General features: G+C 38.5%; 1 protein-coding gene across 7 annotated transcripts in view; it reads right to left on the reverse strand.

Annotated features, from left to right (window-relative positions):
• LOC118229832 (serine/threonine-protein kinase MRCK alpha-like) overlaps positions 1-16431 on the reverse strand; it is a 375259-nt gene that overhangs the window by 52809 nt on the left and 306019 nt on the right. The gene's annotated exons all lie outside the window — the stretch shown is intronic.

The raw sequence follows: 16431 nt of genomic DNA on the forward strand, positions 1-16431 counted from the left end.
GCACACATACCAAATCTTGCCAATCCTTGCCCATTTAGGGGGTACCCTTAAAGCCTTATAACTCCAGATGTGAACACCACCGAGACTTGAAAAATGGCTTAAATGAAGCAGGACATTTGTACAATTTACAATACTAATGAAGATTAGTTTATATTCATAATTTTGAAAGAAATAAAGTGCCACAAATGCAATTGTCTAGACAAAAAATCAAAAATGAATTTGCACTTTTTTAGTTTGCAATGAAATACTGAGAGATTGCATATATACAGCAGGTTAAACTATACATGTGCTGGATCAAAAACTTCTTGACCACAAATTCATAAAATCTAAGGGTGAATATGTAGAACTACTATAGATTTATGAAGCAAAAACTAAGCAGTGTACCCAGCGTCTCCAAATCTATCTAAAATGTCTAAATTATGCTGTAAATCACAACATATTCACGTATTTCACTGCAAATCAACTGTTTTGTCTCAAGAAACTCACTGTTGCACTCATTTTCAAGTGGGAATTGCAAGCTTTCCATCAGTACAGTGGTCTAAAATATCTAGGGATCCAGAGACATATCCAAAATCTCTCCAAAAATGAATAAAATGCTTTTTGTCCATTATAAAGCATATAAATGAGCCCCTTATGACGTTTTAAGATAGAACATTGCTATCAGGTTAGAAAATAATGCAAAAATATTGTCACATAATGCGGTACAGTACCTAAATGTGTAATAATTAACTCTTGTATGTATTTCTATACTCTATACTTTCATATTTTGAGCAGTAATACTTACATAGCAATGATGTAATCTTATCTGTTTTCAGTAGATAGAGACAGGAAATCAATTATATATTTCTATCCGCTCCTGTCTTACACCAGAAAACGATGTCAGCTAGGTCTATCAGCAAACATATGGTTTAGCTACGGTCAGAAGTCCTCAATAATAATAATATTTTCCAAGAAATTCCGAAAAATAGTTGACAACGTTTCGTTAGCAGTGTCTTTGTTTTACTGCTACCACAGAGTGAATGCGTAATTGAATGCGATAAGAAAATCTTCGGTTACGCTGACCTATAAAACGCTATTCCAAAAGCAGGGTTCCTGCAGGTTTCAACAAGTTAAATTTAAGACTTTTAAAGACCTTTTTAAGACCACTTTGAATAGAATTTAATACCTATTTCATGGCCATACTGGCAGAAAAGTATGAAGGAAAATTACTATGAAAGAAGAAAACCCACAAAACAATGTGGGTTGAGGCATATCCACTAAAGTCTAGCCAAGCTGAGAATGTAGCATAATGCATTGTGGAATTTTTCTACAGGATTGGGATTCTTAAAAGAATTCTCACTGACTGAGGAGGGGAATTTGGGAATATGGCGCTGTCCTATCATCCTACTACCTGAATAAAGAAACTTTGAAAATCTGGACCCCATAAAGTTGTATAAGCACACTAATATAGCATTCTTTCTTAAAATAAGAAAGCCTACTTCGTTCACTTTTGAACAAGTATAGGCCTACACATTGTGGCAATCTGCCTCTTCAACATAAATATTTAGTGCCTTATTTAAGTTAATAAAACATTTTTTGTTAAAAAAGTCCTATACACTAATCATGGCACATAATTTCTGTTTTAAATTAATTAGTAACATGATGTTGGGTTTAGAAAGTTAGAAAAGGGAGGAAGTGAGGTATGACGGAAGGGGAGTGGAGAATTCGGAAAGTTAGACCAAGGACAGAAGAGAGAGGGAGCGGGAAGTTTGAAATCCATGAACAAAGGAACTGAAAAAAAGCTTAAAGTGTATCCTTTTGTATTATCCGGTTCTTTCTGTGATTACCCTGGGATAGTATTCCGTTCATTTCCTTTGGATTAAGGAACACTGGATCTTCTATTGTTTCTTCTGGGAGGAACATAACCCAAGAAGACAACAGCGCAAGGAACTGGTTTGGAGTTTTTTAAATTCCTTTTTACTGTTCCCCATTGTCAGAAATGTTGTTACCTTTACATTACATTACATTACAGGCATTTAGCAGACGCTCTTATCCAGAGCGACTTACACAACTTTTTTACATAGCATTTTACATTGTATCAATTTATACAGCTGGATATATACTGAAGCAATGCAGGTTAAGTACCTTGCTCAAGGGTACAACGGCAGTGTCCTTACCCGGGAATCGAACCTGCGACCTTTCGGTTACAAGCCCAGTTCCTTACCCACTCCTTACCCACTGTGCTACACTCCACTACCTCGAAGAAGATACCAGAAACCTAACTTCCCCATGCTCCTAAATCTGTTGTTTCTAATCTCCGCTGAAAACTCTTTTATTTTAACAATTTTATTTTCTCTGCTTGCCCGACCCAGACCTACATTTTTTTCGTACTAACATAAACTCATAGTCTGTGACCACCCCATAACTCTTCAATGCCTGTTTGATATTTTAAAAAAATATAAATTTCACTTCATTATTTTTCATTGAAAGACTGAGTTTTTTTTCTAAATCTCTGTGTTTGAAATTGTTTAGTGAACAAACTTTCGGGTTTGCGAACTGATGAAGCGTCTCCGCATATTGCGTTTCACTTATTTTTGGTTAAATGAAAGACTGAACTGAAATGAAATGTTGAATGCCTGCTTGGTTTTTTCGTTTGGGTATTATTATTATACTTTACTAATTTTCCTCGAAAGTTTTTTGTTTATCTCTGTGTTTGACATTGTTCAGTGAACAAATTTTTGGAGTGAATTGACGGAGTGTCTCCACATGTTGCGGTCTCATTTAACGTTGGTGAAATGAGAGTGCATGTCTTCGTTGAACTGAACTAAAAAATGTACAGAAAACGATTTAATTTCTGAATTTTATGAATGATATTATGGACTATAAATGACATTTATATGCAACGTGAGTTGGAATTTTTTTTTCGTTTCTTTGTATTGTTGTGCGGTTGGAAGGACTATGGTTTCCGTAATGGACCGACAACAAAAAATACCCTTAATTCTGAATACATTCAGTGATTTTTCTTTCTAAAAATGACTGTTGTTGTAATGTTTTGGTCTTAATAGGAACGGTATTGTAGTGTAGGCCTACCATTTTTTTGGCAGATTACCGCTGCCTGGCACCCAACGTGAAAAAAAGCTATCTTAAGTTATTTAATAATTGGCTGCGCTACAACATCAGGAAAACATACTTAAGATTATACTTCTTTGCAACATTTAGTACAAGTATTCTCAAGCAGGCTGCAGAATTTATACTAAAATGCTTAACTAGTAGTAAGACACTAGTGCTCAGTGGATGTATATGATTACTATAAACTAAAACGTGAACCAGTTAAATCACAAAGTTGTCAAAATCAGACTAGTTGGCCTATATTTAAAGTTAACGAGTAGCCTACAGTTTTTATTTTATTTTATTAAGGGGGTGGTTTTATGGTTTTAAAGACTCCGCGCTACGATGACATTATACACAGATTGACGAGCGTTTTTATATTTTTGTGCATGGTAGATTTGATCTAAATTCAGTTACAGAATATAGCGCTTTTTTCCTAAAATAGTATTTCTCAATGTAATTGTGTCGCCGTGTTAACACATTTCTACGGTTGCGGGTCAGGCACTTTTCACGGTAAAAAGAAATTTTTTCCCGATATTGCTTGTGTCAAAAGTGCTGCGACGAAAACAACGATAAGAGATTTACCCAGGAGCCACATCTGCTCAAAATGTAAACAAGTAAGGCATTCTTCACAGTCGGGAAAATTTTATGATAACGCTACATTGGACACATTTGATGGTCCCAAAGCAGGGGCAAACACCCCACATAGCCAGTGACTCCGGGCCAGATCTGCGCCAAGTCCAGCTCGGCTGTGCAGACTTCGGGCCAGAATCGGCGCAGATCTGGCCCAGAGTCGCTGGCTATCTGGGACAGAAGAGATGGCAGGCGTTTGTTGTTGGTTTTTCACTTGGGCCTTGTGTTTCTCTTCCTGATCCTGCGATTCTAAAGCCTTTACCCCCAATGTTCCTAGTTTAACTTTTCTTTCATTAAGTGCAGCGGGCTTCAAAAACGTTCCCCTCCACTGGTTTCAACCAAGCACTAAGCATGCTTTTCTCCAACCACGTATTGTTAAACTTACACTTCCCCATAGTTCCTGATTAAAGTAAAGATTTTAAGATGTATAATCGTGACACGCTAGCAGAATTTCTCTTTACCTCAGGCTCTGACTGACACTAGCTCAAGCTTGGTTGCTAGGCGCAGTTGCTGAGACCCCTGTCTCAGTTTACATTATTACGTTGGAGTGGAAGAGTCAAATAGCTGAAGATAGATTACAACAGCGGTCGGGGGTTTAAACACATAGATAGTTTGAAGACAGATCTAGCGGTCGGGGGTTTAAACACAACACAAAATGAACCACTGTTTGCCACAAATCTTTGCATGTGAACTATTAATTAAAAATCGATACTGTTTTTGAGAATCGATACAATATCGCAAAACATAATATCGCGATACTCAAGTGTATCAATATTTTCTGACACCCCTAATAGATTTAGAGGTGATATTGCTATCCACACCAAATGTAATATATAAATAAACTACATGCATCAGATCCCTGAGTTTCTCATTTGGGTTCAACAAGTCCCATGAGGCACATTCGAAACAGCCTTTCAGAATTTCATTGTAACTTTTTGACAAGACTTTAACTGTTTTTACCAGCTTCTCAGTCCTCTAAACAACAAGGTTGTACGCAGGTGCCAGTGGTCAGCAGAGCCAAGGGGGACAGGGGGATGGATTTGAAAACATTTTGGATGTTGCCATAATATATATCCAGCAGCTTGTTAAAGCATGTAGGGCCTGTAACGTATTGGTAATAATTTTTCTTTTGAGTTTGGCCCACAGAAGAATGGTTGAGTTCCCCGAGGACAAACTTTGGTGAGTCAGGAGATAAAAGTTCCAGTTTGTGAACAGTGTTCCTGATGTGATCAGAAGCAGAACTATCATTTGCTTTGTGGTGGATATATAAAAGGATGAAAAACAACTGAGGGAATTCCCTTAGGATATAAAAGAGAAGAGTGACACAGCTACAGTATGTTCCATGTCAGGTTCACAGAGTCTCTCCCGAACAACAGATGTCTTACACCAGCATTTGTATACATAAAAGCACACACACTAACCATGTTCTTTACCAGACTTTTGTTTTTATCAATCTAAACGAATGGGTATTTCAAAGTCGTCAATAAGCAATACACTGTCATGGTTACCCTTGTCCAGCCATGTTTTAGTAAAAGCTGCCAATGACACATTTCTGAATTCATGCATGCCAGGGCTCTACGCTAACTTTTTTCCAAAGGAGTACATGTGAAATTTAGGAGCACAGTGAAAAATGTTCAAGTAACACAGAGTTTATTAACAAACAATTTGTTACATAGACCCTGTTTACACTTTTAAAATGCGTTTTGGTGATCCGAACACAAATGGACAGCCGAGACACATCTGTGTCTATCATGGGTCTCCAAGGTGTCCAGCTGGCCACTTGTGTTCAGATTTCGTTACTGCCTTCGTCACTTCCGCTAGAAGGTCGCCAGACAAGTGCCAGGGCTACGTTTCCCAGAGTCTCCTTAGCGCTACGTGCGTCGTAAGGTATCCCTTAAGCTCTTCCTTTAGCTCTCGAGCTGTTTCCCAGCGTCTCCTTAGTTAAGGTATACCTTTAAAAGGGTGGTCTGGGGCACTCGTAAGCTGTCCCTTAGCGCTGCGCTCCGCGATTTCAGCCTTGTTATGCCAACATTTTGCTTTTCAAATCGACAGTTGTACTACAGTGCGCATCTAGTAGCACATCTGCATGCGAAAATTACATAGATAGTTTAATATTAACTTTTTACGAAAATTAATTTTCCAATCAACGTTTCTGTGCATAGCACGTCGTGAGAATGTTGTCGTTTTACCTGTCTATCCACATCATGATGGTAATTAAGTATAGGGCCTATCCATGATACTAATCCAATTTGTGAAAAGAAAAAATAAGTTTTTTTAAATTTATACGTATTGGCGCTAACATAGGATATGGCTTTTCTGACTGCATACCCTGTAGAAATTAGTTTGTTTGTGTGTGAGTCAATGATAAACACTGAATTGGAAGAAACCGCCGGTTTATTAAGAATATAAAACCTGTGTGTGCAAAAACAACGTTGAGTGAGTCTACTTGCATGACCGAACTAGAACACGTTGATTGGCTAACCATAAACACACATACAGGTACAGTGGCTCATAATGGACAAACATAGCCAAATGATCTACATCCCCTTCCTTTAGCTCACACCTCCTATATAAAACAAAATAGCACAGGGTAAATATCAACATTACGGAACATTTTTCTTACCATGTTGTTTTACGGTTTTCGGTAAACAACCCAATAATGATATTCTTGGTTAAACTTAAGATTATCCAACAGCAAATTAAGGTGGATGAACAAATCACTTTAACAGGTAGACCTATTCATAAGGCAGAATTCATCATTGTCAATTTCCACAGACGCGCTTTTGCCTTTCATCTACGATCATTTTTGAATTGCAGAGAAAAGTTCACGGGAATCAGTGCAGTGCAGTGATATGCTGCTACAGTTGCCTATATATTGCGTGACAGAAACAAATTAACATTAGACCTTTGTTTCAATAAGAACAAAATAATTCACCCATATGTAGCCTATGTCCTTTCCCTTGGGCTTCCACGAAGTCCCAGACTATGGCTTATATGTCCCGATTGATGCTTTTTTATTTTATCCTTTGTAGCCTATATGTACGTATTTATTGAAACTATCACAAGGTCTCGTCTTAACGGACTCTTAAAGAGATTAGCAGATGATCTCTAGTAGGCATAGCTTCCTCTTCTGCAATATTAGATTGATGTAAAATGATTATGACAACACTTGTTATATTAAAACATCACTCACAAGTCTTTACAAGTGAGACAATCGATTCGCGTGGCATCGATTGATAAACTTTTCAGCACCACAGTGAAGGCCAGCTCCAACTTACGATGTACCTTAACAGTTGTACCTTAAGAGTTGCCTTAAGGTATAGTCTGGGAAACACTCGTAAAAAAGCGGTTTCCCTTAAGAAGGTATACCTTAAGAACCTTCGTAAAACGTTAAGGTACATCGAAACTGGGAAACGCAGCCCAGATTTGTTTCGCATGGGCTAGCTAAGGAAACAAAAATGTTTCAAGAACTAATATACATGTACGGGCTATTCCAACTGTTGAGATTGCCAGGACAAAGTCATTTGCGACTTGCAAAACAACCACCACGTCCTGCATTGATGACGTATTTTTCTGTTACGTCCTTGTCGGGGACGCATCAGGAAGCATTAGCATTTACACTACAAAAGATATGTGGTCAAATGCGTCCCAGACCACCTCGGCAAGTGGTTTGAGTGATCGGATCACAATGCGTCTTGGTGGTCATTTACACTTGTATTTAGCGCTGTCCACTTGTGATCCGATTGCCCACACATTTTAAAACCAAGTGTAAACAGGGTCATACATATTTATACTGCATGTGTGTGTGTGGTTCTTTTCCTTGTGTGCAATTATGATGTGAAAACCAGTGGAGGACTATGGAAGTGGAAGACCCTAGTATCTAGACACTAGGCATGGGCCTTAAAATATTGACAAAGCTTTTTAAAACATTGAAATGTTGAAACACAACTTTTTAAATAAAATATTCCAAGAGCTTTTTAAAACATTTGAAAGTTTTTTTTTTAAACATTGAAGCACTGAAACAACTTTTTGAAACATTGAAACAGTTTTTAAAATATTGACACTGCATTTTAACAGATGTATTGGTTCTACAATACAGGTTTTTTTTCTCACTCTGTGTGTGTGTGTATGTGATAATGAACATGTGTGTGCAGAACATGACGTTGTTTTCGAACTCTAGCCATGGGAACATTTTGAGCCAATTCACATTAAATCTATATGCTCTAGGTTATAATCTTTACTCGCACACTGTGCTCGTAAATTATTTTTCCGGTTCGCACATATCTATTTTTAGGGGCAAATGCGAGTGAAATACTCGCACTGTAGAGCCCTGCATGCAACATTACCCTGTAAGGTTTACAGAATTGTGTCCCAAAAAAAAAAACAGACTCTGTCTATGATGACTGGGAGTCAGCAGGGTCTGACAAAGAGACAGTGCTCAGTGGCAAAACATCTTACTGGATCAGCATTATGCAAAACCAAAAAACAAAAAAAAAAGTTCTCCATAATACAGTGTAATGATATTTTGTATTTTTGGAAACACAATGTCATGGGGAACATGCTGGTATCTCAACTACAAAGGTTAACCCAGTGTGATATGCTTATAGGGATAGCGCAAGCAACTGATCTGTACTGTTTTATGAAGATTGCGTCCTAATTTGATGACTTGGAGTTTTACTTTGATCATTGGGTATATAGGGAGAAAACTGTAATGGTTCGGGGAGACTCGTCAATACGAGCTAATACGCGCCATCTCACTACGCACACTTTGCATCAGATGCTTTGCATCTGCATGTTACCATCATTGCACATACTGTAAAATAAACTGCATTCACTTTAATCTGGCATTCCTTTTTGACTGTTACTGCTGCACACCTAGCAGTTTTATGGTCCTAACATAAGCATATAACTCAGGATACCTGCACCCAGTAGTCACTCGGTTAAACACTAGTGCCGTAGCAAGAAACACAATTGTATCTATTCAGGCAACACACGCCAGAGGCATGTCCGTGTCTATCACGATTAATCCGCATAAAGCCACACTACTGGAAAATCACTTGCAGTCTCCTTCGATACACAACTGTTAGCACAGAGGAAAGGTTAAAATGTTACTTTGGAGTCAGATAACCAAGATAACATTAAATTAATCCTGTTCCAGTAGCACCAGGTAAGGAAATCCAAGCCAAACAGGATCTCACGACAAACAAACAATAAACTAGCCCAACCAGATCGCTACAAGGGCAGCGCCCGGACCAGCATAAATTATTCACCATTAATCTGATTTGTGGCTATAAGGTTAATATAGGTATCTGTCGCACGATCAGTCCAGCAGTTGGCGACTGCCGCAGATGGGTCAGTATTTCATTAGCCTAGTATAGTCTTGCATTAACATAAAATGTATTCGGGTCCTTGAAGGACTAGAAGCAATACAGTCGTTTTGAAAGTTAGGTTGGAAACTATGAAGTGATATCAGGACAGTTTCCCATGGCTAGTCTGCGTGATTCAGAAATTCTGAGCGTGTTTTAAGTTTTTGGGCTCTGTATTCGAGATTCAATGTCACACGGTACATGAGCACAGTCAATGGCGCAGTGTGTGGCCACTGGCCGTGACTTGTAATTTTAGGTATTTTTGGTACCGGAAGTGAGCATCACACAGCAGAAAGCTCAGAGGCGCACCTGTAGTCTGGGTTGGATTATACTGAATACATTATCAGTGGGTGTGGTGGTGCAGCTGTATTTGTAAATAGATAACCTATTTTCATTCCCTTTTAAGAGCTGTGTGCATTGCGCAGGGCATGTTGCCAATTTCTGTAGTCTACTGCTGCAATGGAAAATGAGGCAGATGATATGCTAATCAGATTGAATTGGATTGAATTTTTCATTGAAAAAAAAACAAAACAAAAAAAACCTCCTCTCCCTCTCCACCTTAGCTAATGTGGTGAGCGTTCTGGCGCAGAAAAAATGGCAGCCGTGCATCACCCAGGTGGGGGCTACATATTGACCGTGGGTGAGGTGAGTTCCCACTCATCACTGTAAAGCACTCTAAGTGTTCAGAAAAGTGCTATATAAATGCAATGATTCATTCAGATGTTTCTCACAAAACGTTCTTTTGTGGGAGGTGCAGAATTGGGCAGTCAATTATTTTTCAAAAATTGAGTTTCAACAAATCTCATAAGTAAGGGAAATTTGTTCAAATTTGCTTGAATTTTCTAGCAGACAAATGTATGCTCTTTGTAATGCAATTTCACAGCTTTTGATCATATTTCAAATTCAATTCAGAAAAAAAGTGAAAATTGTTACAATTCTGCCGGTTCTCCTCTATACATCTTCTTGACCACAAGTGGTAATGGCATTCTCTGCCCAGCTGTACTTGGAAATAAAGTATACATGCCAAAAAATAATTTTATTTCTTTGCACGGATATTATTTAATGAAGAAAAATACTGTACAAGGCAATACACGTTCAAGCTGATTAAAAAATTTCCACAAGTAAGATATGTTAGAACAGTGTAAACAACAGACTGGACTGACCTGAAAATTGTGATGAGCTGCCAAAATTTCACTACGCCATGCTGTATTTACTGACACGCCCCCAGCTCCCCTCCCACTTCGGTGCACGATGAGTCACAAAATTACCAAACCACTCAGGTGCGTTGAAATGTATGGCGAAAATACCACTTTTCCAATGCGACGGCTCACAACACGCCATGTCATGGACATCCCTAAACGTTAATATTGTAAAAGAGGTGCTATTAATGTAACAAAATGTAGATGTATGAATATATATTTTTTTGATTTAGACAGTTCGTTATTTTGTATTTTTATGGGACTTGTATTTTAATTTGAAAGGCCATTCAGATCTCGCGAATAAATTTGAAATAAATACTATAGCATTTGAACCAGAGACTGTAAAAAATATGGACAAAGCTACTGGGACGTCACCCATTGACTCTCCATGGGTCTCTAAAACACGTTTTGAAGCTCAATGGCGGGCGCGGCCAGGCTGTCGATTTGGAGCCAAAACCATAGGGGTTAAACTGTTCTGTGATTTTACAATGTGACTGACAGTCCGGTGCGGAAAAGCCCATCAACCTGAACGAACGATTGCAGAACGAACTCGAGACTGTCTGCCGTTATGCTTTAAAATATATTATCAAATGTTTACGGAGTTTAATTTCCATCCTTGACTGTACTGTGTCATGTAATCATGTTATATGTATGACATTAATAATAAAATTATGTTCAGTTATCTTAAATTTAGTTTCTCAGCAAAACGAATTATGCTTAGCTAGCATAGCTTGCCAGTGAGCTAGGTAGGCTATCCGTGGTTAGCTCACGCATTAGCAATATGAACCACAGGGGAAGAACATCGACTACACTGATGGTCAATCAATCAGAAATGTGTACTGGTCATTTTTGACTAGGCTAATTTTCATATAACTGTCTGGTAGACCTGCTGTTAACCGAGCAAGTTATCATCGTAGGTTTTCGCCACAGTCAGTTAATGAGCCAGTAACTGCTACTCCATCGCCGTTTGTGGTGTTCACTTGCTGGGTGACGCTAGCTGACCGATCGTTCGCAAGTCACTTTTAAACGAATAAAAATTAACACTGTCAGCGGTGATGAACAAATCTACCAAGTATTTTAATAACTGATCTGCAGGCGTGTAAATATGACAACGTACTTTGTAGAGCAAGTTTTCCACCTGGTGCATGAAGACAAAAATAATGTACATTGAATTTCTAATTTTTTTTTTTTTTTTCTTGTAGATCATCAAAACCAATGGAGAAAAGCCAATATAGGCAAGGAGCCCCCAGGACTGATTCTGAGAACCACTGGCTTAAATGCTCTTGTCGGTCTCTTAAATGCTAAAAACATGTTCCTTTCTAAATGCCAGTGTTACAATGATGGTTAATTTCGTTAAATTCTGTGTGTGTGAGTTCATCGTGTGCTGTATGTTATCCAGCAAATAAACCTTAAGACTCTTAATTCGCTTCGTGAAACTGAAAATTGTGCAGTGTTTATCCCAAAATCAGGATTATAGTAGCTTTGTCACATCCGTGAAGCATGGCCCAGGTAGACATTTACGGAATGTACACGAGTGACAAGCCGTCAAACACGTTTGACAGATTGAATAATTGCCGGTTAGGGTTAGCTAGCTAGTCAAATGGCTTGGTAGCCGAAGTTGTTTTAGCATAGGCTACTGGACTACCAAATATAGCAAATAAGCGTTAGCTGATTACGCTTTCTGCCAACTAATTATTTGGTTAAGTAGGCTAACGGAAATAGTAAAAATGACTTGGCTACCGAAAAGAGGAGGAGGATTATTTTATGGTCGTCTAGTGCAGCTGTAAATAGCACATGCCATAATGAAATCACTACGAAATGGGATGCATTTTCTGACTTCGCACAGGTGGACTGTGGACGATGAGTCGGAGCCGCAATGTCAAGGCCAAGAGGTGCCGCCTCCCACCCCAGTGACCATAGACTGTAGCCCCTACTGTAGCTTAGTCCACCGCAGTAATCAGGAAGTGATGCAAACTGTAACTCATTGGTCCACAACAAATATTATAACAGTGCTCAAATGACACAATAAATCATGAAATCGACCCATGGACAGTGTGTCATAGGACGAATAAAATACACATATTGTGACTATTTGTTCTTGTGAGAAAAATTTTTTTACTTTGTATTTTGACCGCATTTGTACCATAGACTTACATGGAAACCGGATATGAAAACACCTATACTGGAGCCAACCGCAGTGGCGCTAGTTAGCAACCAGGAACAACAAGAGCAGGAAATAAGCTTAAAAAACGACGTCTGGTTTTGGCTGCTTGGTTTGAACTGGTCGATACAAATCCCCCATCAAGCCCACTCAATAATAGGTGTTCAAGAGCAATATGGTTTGATTAATATTGTACTGACTCGCATAAGGTCTAATTTTGAAATACAGTGAGCTCCATAATTTTTGGGACAAAGACATTTTGTTTTCTTGATTTTCTCAATTGTAGATATGTAATCATATAGCCTAATTCGTATGTGGGTAAAGTTAAGATTCTCATATTTTCTTAAAGGGTAGTTGTATACATTTTGGTTTCACCATGTAGAAATTACAGAACTTTTTATACACAGACCCCCCACTTCAGGGCAACATAATGTTTGGGACAAATGGCTTGATAGGTGTTTCTGTTAACTTCTCATAATGGCTTCCTTGACTAATACAAATCTGGCCCACACATTGACAAGCACCAATAACGGACTTCAAAGGCAAACAAAGGCCTAGAATCAAGACTAGATACTGCAAGTTCTGCTATATCTGCATTAAGGAAACAATTTAACATGACTTACCAGAAACACAGATGAAGCCATTTGTCCCAAACATTACGGTGCTCAGAAATGAGGAGTGCTATGTATAAAATGTCCTGTAATTTCTACATAGTGAAACCAAAGTGTATTAAAATACTCTTAATTAAAAGCTGAGAATGTGCACTTTAACCAAATATTAATATTATCTTAAATAATTAAATTGTGGAGTGCAAAGTCCAGTTCCCAGAGATTGCTCCATAGGATCTCAGGTATTGTAAAGGTTCTGGGATTGAAACTGAGGGGTAGAGATATATCGATCTCAGTGAGGTTTCCCAGTTAAAATAAAAGATAAACAAAGGACAGAAATGCTTCAAATACAAAATCATCTGGACTAAATCTGAAGTACTACCCCCCAAAAACAACAAATGGTATACTCTGGCATGGCACCTTCCCTTCAAATGGATTCCCATATATATTAGTTTACAATTTTCAATTCAATTCACAGTCAAAGTCACAAAGATGCTTTAGAGTAGAAAGACAAAAATATTTTGGCAAAACAATCTGGGCTCAAACCCCAAAAAGTGAAAAATTGAGGTTAAAAAAATAAACTACCCAGCGGTATCAGAAATGCTGCATTGTGGCAAGAAATATTTTATGTAACAAACAATTTATTCAGGCTTAACCACCTCCCTCTATTGCCTAGGTCAGCAACTGGCTGTCAATGGGAAAAATCTTGCCCCCCAGCAATATTTTTTTGCCAGTCAAATCTCCACAAAAATATTAATTTTATTTGGTAAAATTACATATTCTCTGAACTATGATGCAAATAGTCTGAAATTCAATTTACAAAAAAAGTTACCCCACCTGAATAATTTAACTTCATTCATGATTAGAGAGAAAATCATTTTGAGGTGGTGAAATCTTGCCGTCCAACAACAGTTTTTCAGATAAAATCAACATCCTGGTCTTGCAGCACACCTAAACTATTACAGCGCATTTATTTTACTCAGCCTGTGCAGTGGGAGATCATCCTTTTATTCTCTCACAAGCTGATGGAAAACATAGCGTTCAGTGCATTGCTTTATCCATGAGCCTTTAAGCTCACCGTTCATTTTTGCACAAAACACACTAATGGTTGTGACAGTGGCAAATCATTAATTTGGGGGGTGCTCTCCTTCAACCTGCTGACCAGTTCTCTCTGTCTGCCGACCATAACAGGAGTCCTGTCAGTGACTTGAACAGCATACTTATGCAAGGTCAGTGGTTATGCATATCCATGTAAGTGATATTAATTAATTCTAACTTTCTGTGTTCAGCTTGAAAATCTACCAATCTACTGTATATAGTATGATTACAACATTCACTTATTTACACATGTGGGTTTCATACCTTGAAGCAGAATAAAACGATTTGATTTTTAACCCTAACTGCAATTAACTTCTTCAAAGTAATGGAAAACAACATTATGCTCCTCATAGCAGTGTATAGCAGCCTTATGTTGCACTTCAAAAGTAACATGATTCAATATTATCACAACATATTTACCCAAACACTGATGGATGGCAAATGTTGACATCCAAAGTCAACAATTAATCAATAAGTTACACATGATAGCACTGGCAATTAATTACTGCTTGTAGCCATTATTAGGGGTCCAAGCAGCGAAGCTGGTGGAACCCTATTGTTTTTGTTAGGATTATTAGGGGTCCAAGCAGCGAAGCTGGTGGAACCCTATTGTATCTGTTCGGATTATTATTAGGGGTCCAAGCAGCGAAGCTGGTGGAACCCTATTGTATTTGTTAGGATTATTATTATTATTCTTATTTTTTTCCGCTAAAAGTGTCTGAGGCTCAGCAACCATACGTCCTAGAGCAACCAAATTTGGCAGGTGGGTTCCTATGGCCCCCCACTACTCAGGCACTAAAAATCACCTATGTCGGCCAGATGGTGGCGCTATAACAAAGGGTCATGCTTAATAGGCCATAACTCCCACACCGTAGGTTAGATCAACCCAAAACTTCATGGACCTATGAATCTGAACGTGCTCTACAACTTTATCCTTGGCACCACCTATGTCCGCCATATTGTTTACCCGCCCTTTTGACATTTTCGTTGGAGCGTGGAAGCTTTCTGCACTAAAATGTCTGAGGCTCAGCAACCATAAGTTGTAGACCAACCAAATTTGGTAGTTGGGTTCCTATGGCCCCCCACTACTCAGGCACTAAAAATCACCTATGTCGGCCAGATGGTGGCGCTATAACAAAGGGTCATACTTTAAAAGGTCATAACTCCCACACCGTAAGTCAGATGTCTTTGGGACCACCTATGTCCGCCATATTGTTTGCCCGCCATTTGGACTTTTTTATTAATTGGGGTGCGGAAGAGCTGGAGCTCCAAATCTAAGTGTTACGACATCTAGTAAACTACTTTACGGCAAGCGACATCCATGTCGACGCAAGTAATCCAACACCGTAGGGTCTAGTTTTTATCAGTGAGGGGAGGGTCTGAACGTTGAGGAAGTAACTAGGTAGCTGTTTTGTAGGTGACTTAGTTAATGCACTCGTCTTAACTATTGCTTGTATTTTTGCATAGACTGCGTTGTTGCTGTTCTTGTTTGTGTTAGCGTTAATCAGTTTAACCTACAGGGTCCAAGTTCAACTATGCGGTTGTTCCCTGCACTTGGAACGGTACTTCTCTCTAGGGTTTTCGACACACTTGTTCCTGATTATGATTATACACTTTGTTGTACGTCGCTCTGGATAAGAGCGTCTGCCAAATGCCTGTAATGTAATGTAATGCAATTTCCCGTAGCAACAAGAAAAACTCGACGTTAGCCCTAAAATATGCCAATAGCAGTGAAAACGCTGCTCACTGAATAACGAAAAAAACGAGACAAATTTTCTTGTTAAATTATACCATGTCATTCTACAGTCAATATCTGGGACTAAACATTGAATAAATAAACAATCTTACCGTTGGTTTTACGCGTAGATGTCCCTTTTGCGAATGAGTGGTCATATATTGTCTTGCACAATCCGTTTGTGAAAAATACGCGCATATGTGACGCCTGGGTCGGCTATCTTCAATAATAGCTGTGCGTAATACCACACCTGTTGCTTACGGCGTTGTCACCCTTTTTAGTGCAATTTGGCTTGATTGACAATTCATTTATTCAGTAGGTGAGAGTATAAGCTTTCTAACGATGTATAACGTCTGACTTTGCTTTTGGAATAGAGTTTTATAGGTCGGCGTAACCAAAATTTTTCTTATCTGCCAATGTCTAAAAAAATAAAACGGTAGGCTACTTTGTGCCCAGTACACAGATCGCGAGTTGATATTTGTCTTTTTTTTTGTTTTTTCTCAATGTCGTATTTATTATTTGAAATGTGTATTTATGTGTTATT

The sequence above is a fragment of the Anguilla anguilla genome, chromosome 6 (assembly GCF_013347855.1).
Source record: "Anguilla anguilla isolate fAngAng1 chromosome 6, fAngAng1.pri, whole genome shotgun sequence".
Lineage (NCBI taxonomy): Eukaryota > Metazoa > Chordata > Actinopteri > Anguilliformes > Anguillidae > Anguilla > Anguilla anguilla.